The sequence below is a fragment of the Aethalodelphis obliquidens genome, unplaced genomic scaffold (assembly GCF_003676395.1).
Source record: "Aethalodelphis obliquidens isolate GAN/ISIS:26980383/991018 unplaced genomic scaffold, ASM367639v1 scaffold23, whole genome shotgun sequence".
Lineage (NCBI taxonomy): Eukaryota > Metazoa > Chordata > Mammalia > Artiodactyla > Delphinidae > Aethalodelphis > Aethalodelphis obliquidens.
The window spans coordinates 25,532,979-25,537,409 of NW_020837967.1; the positions used below are offsets into that span (position 1 = coordinate 25,532,979).

A 4,431-nucleotide genomic window follows, 5' to 3' on the forward strand; every position below is an offset into this window, starting at 1 on the left:
ACACTGGCTCCCTTCAGGGCAGGAGGTCGGGGATTTCTGATGACACTTCCCGAGTCTACACAGACGGGGGTGTCTGCTATTTTCTGGCTCGCGCTAAGCCGCTTCTCTTGGCACCATCAGCAGACAGGAGACACATTACCCCTTGGCAGGCTGTTTCTGTCTGTGCTGGGCTTGTTTCTTCAGTGAGACTACTGTTAGTGTTTCTATTGCAAACCCAGAAAAACAAGGAAACCCAGAATCGTCTGTCTCAGCCGGCCCACGGAACTTCGCGTAATCATAGACAATAGTTACGAGAATCAGGCGGAATGCCGTCACTCAGAACCCAAGCCCAAACCGAAACAAAATCCCACGTTTATTTTCAGAATGGAATCTGACAAGGTAATACAGTGGTAAAGTCCTTTTACAATAGGAACAAAGGTCAGCAGATACTACTTTTTGATGCTTAGAAGAGAACATTAAGGAAGGTCTAGCTTATACTTGAGGCCCTCACAAAAATAGCAGATAAGAAAGTGAAGTCCTGATGGGACATCCGAGCTGAATAATTCTGCTCCAGCAGACAATTCCTCAGTCAGCTCAACACAATGATTTCAGTGAAGGTTTGAAATAGGTGTGGAAGCTTGAGATGCCGAAAGTTCCTGGAGGGACCGAGGTAAGGAAAGAAAGAGGGGAAAGTCTTGCATAAGAATGAGGGAGGGAAAGACAATATAAAAATACATAGAAAAATTGTATTAGACTATCATATCTTACCCCGGGTGTGTGTGTGTGTGTGTGTGTATGTGTGTGTTTCTGCTTTTGTCATAACCAAGTTGGGAAAACCTTAAATGTCCTTCAATAATAAAATATGGGGGGAGGTCAATTCACAGGGAGTCTGAACTGATCCCGGTTAGGATCGCCGAAGGTCAAATAGAGAGTCACTGAAATCCAATGCATCGACAAACTGCACTTTCTCATCCTGCAAAAAAAAAAAAGAATTAGAACCCAGATTTGAGGTTGTCTTCAACCTAGACAGTCAAGGCAGGATTCCAGGAAAACTGTTAAAGAAGAGGGTGACAAAGAGGAATCAGGTACAGTTCACGAAGGATGGGTCAAGTCCAACCACTTTAACTTCCACTTTAGTCAAGCTTATTAGACAGACAGTCAGGGGAGGACGGAAGGGGTGAACACAGGGAACCTGACCTTCCCCAAGGCACGTGACAATGCGTACGTTTCCTGCTGTTCTCAGACTTATGGACTGAAAGCTGTAAGGATCCAAAGAATGCCCGTTCACGTCCTCTTGCACAGTGATTTCTTTACAGGGATATTCTCAGTTCTCAGCCCGATTCTGTTTAGCTCTGTTCCCAGTGATCTGAGTGAACATGTAGAAGGCATCTCATCACATTCGTAGGTGACGTGAAGCTTGGAAGGATGAGAAGGGTGCAGAAAGACAGACACAGAGTACACGTCGTTGTTGGTTGTTTGTCCCCCTTTTGAAAAAATCCAAGTTTCTTTAATATTTCTAATCAAGGAGCAAGAGGCTTTCATGAAGAGTTACTTTCATATCTTATAATTTCATGGCTAAATCTGCCTTAGAGCTGAGATTGCTCTGTTCTTCACTCATCTATATGTGGTCATTGATACCGAGGGGATGCTATGGTCTATATGAAATTTCACTATGACTATGAATATGAAAGCTCTTGCAAAACCTATATTTTAACTCTAGCCAAAGAAGCAAGATGAACTGGGTTAAGCTCTAGATAGACAATATACTTTCAAGTTGTGTAAAACACATGAGTTCCAATTCCCTATTATTTTCGACCGAATGATTTAAAACTCTTTTAGATTAGTTGCTTGCATAACTGCCTACTAAAGAAAGAAAAATGTCTTCCATGTCCTAAGGAAACATTTTATGAGAAAGAACCTGTTGTGATCTTTAAGGTGACTCCATTACTGCCTGAAATAATGGCTTAATGTTGATCAGGACACACTTAAAAGTATTGTTTTACTTGTGTTCTCCAAATGCCATCACTTCATCACTTTTGATTACCAAAGGTGTATTTTGCAGTCAAAGCACTCAGGCGAGCACAGCAGAGACCACGATGCTTAGAGTCAGAGATTCCAAAGACCCGAGACCCACCTCCACCTCCATCACCCCACGGCTGGATGTGGCTGCAACCTGGAGTTTCAGCTCCACTGCAAGTACCTACCCTCCCACCCCCATTCTTGGGTCTTCTTTGTCACATACTTGTACTTCACATTTTCATTCTACCACTGATACATTTCCATAAGCCATATTTATTTGTTTCAAGGATTGGCTAAAAATAAAATAAATGACTGATAATCTCTTTTGGGAAAAAAAGACGTCTCTGCCCAAACCTGAAATCTCTGCATGCATAGGGGTGCAACTGAATATTTATACAAGTTCTGAAAATTATATAAGGCTGTTTCCTATGAAATGGTGCAGAAACCACTGTGTGAGATGGTACATGGTACCCCTGGGAAGAAAAGCACGAGCTAGGCAGCCCAACCCACCTAGCAGAACGCTAGGTGTAACCCAGCCCGTTCTCTGCTCATGGACGTGACCCTGCATACAGAAAGCAGACACTCCACGCTGCCCCTGTGGATGTCTCACAGGGACAGGTCCCTGCACACGTGAGGTTGATGGTGGACCAGCCTTGCCTATGACTGGTTAGATAAACCTCTCAGGTTTTGGGGTTCAGTACTAGGAACCCAGCTTGTATACAGGTAAGAGCCACATTCTCCAATATGATATTTATCAGTAATAAAGATAATATTTTGGTCTTTCTGCTTCATTCTTGACGCCAGAAGTCAACCATTTATTCAGGCCACATCATACCCATCAGAAACAGCTTTAAGGAATCCTCAACCAGACTGATTATAAAATAGGATGGAATCAAAATGCAATTCCCATTGAACCCCCAGTCTCCGTATAAAATTCTAATTTAAAAGTTCGTCTCGCAATTTGGTGTCAGGAAAATCTGTCTCATCCTAAGGAGCTGGTATCCTTTTTCCCTTCCAATAAAGAGAGTTATGAAACTCTGGCGTCTGGGATGCCAGCAAGTCCACAATCTAACCTGAAGCTCAATCACAACAACCCGATGGACCACCTCACTGAGAGGAGTGGAATCTGCTCTTACCTTGACGTTGTTTTCCAGCTTCTCTGCAGTCATGTAGCTTTATCTTTTTTGTTGTCAGACACAGCCACCCCAAGTCCTATTTGGAAAAGGATAGGTAAGCCCACATTTTAAAAACATGAGCTAATGTGAGTTGGCAACCAAAGAAAACAAGGGAGGTTTACGGAGCGCTACCTAAGAGCTGTGCTAATGACTTTATACCCGTTACCTCATTCAATCCTCATGATAACACAGTGAGTTTAGTGCCATGATTACTACTCCCGATGAAGGGAAGAAAAGCCTGAGGTGTGGATGGGTCTGTTTGTCCAAGCTGCCATTGCTCCATGGGACAGAATGAGGGCTGGAACGCATTCGACTCCAGAGTCTGAGCTCAGAACTGCTATTTCACACCATCGTGAGCTTGAAAGAAGACCCAGCTTTAATAAAACGTAGTTTATTTTATGTAGTTATTTTTCCAAGAATTATAAAAAGAAGATTATTGAGGAGTTTTGAACAAAAGAGATTCAGCTTGCTATTGGATAAAAACTTAGATTTTTAAAATAATGATACTTATTTTAATAATGTCTAATTGTATCAAAAGCCACCATTATCTGATTCATTGTCTTGTGCTCACATCCCCTTTATGACTTAAGGCAGATTAAGTTTGGGGCAGACACTTGGAAGATGAAAGCACAAAGTGTTATGTTATTTAACTAGACTTTGTAATTTTTTAATTGTCAAAATAGCGTCTGAGAAAATGACACTCCCAAATTGGCAGAAGCTAAAATTCCATTTGCTACGAATGGAGCAAAAGGTTAGAAAACAGACCCATCTCACGGGCTCCATCAAAGCAGAACTTGTGAGCTCTGGAGGTGTGAAGGGTCAGCCCAAGCGCTACATATTCTGCTACCCGGGACTGGGCATTACATTTGACATGCTAGGTCAAATGCTTAGGTGTGGGAGACAGAGCAGCAGACGAGACAGAGACCCTGCCCCTGTATTCAAGTCGGGGGATGGGACGGTGGAGAGGAAGGTAACGGAGAAAACGCAGAGCATAGGAGCTTCTAGCACATCAAATTCTGTTTATCCCCGGGCATCTGTGAACATACCCGTCAAAGACCATTTGTAAATGTGTTGACCGTGCTTGTGGAGGCCAGGTGCCCACAGGTCCTGCTGCCCAAGCACCACTTCACGCTCATCCCTGTGAGCACACGCGCAGGCTACAAGCTCCGGAAACGCAGGACCGCAACGTTAAAAGCCATCGGTTCCCAGTAAAGCCACACGTCCTCAAAATCGGTGGAATGTAATGTTCAACCCAAAC

At 43.3% G+C, this 4,431-nt stretch overlaps 1 long non-coding RNA gene across 1 annotated transcript; it reads right to left on the minus strand.

The window, feature by feature from the left end:
• Window positions 1–371: 371 nt before the first annotated feature.
• LOC113628461 (uncharacterized) lies at window positions 372–3,619 on the minus strand. Its single transcript, XR_003436108.1, has 3 exons — window positions 3,135–3,619; window positions 1,205–1,395; window positions 372–952 (listed from the first exon to the last, which is right to left on the minus strand). It is a non-coding gene; the product is annotated as an uncharacterized LOC113628461 (long non-coding RNA).
• Window positions 3,620–4,431: the final 812 nt, after the last annotated feature.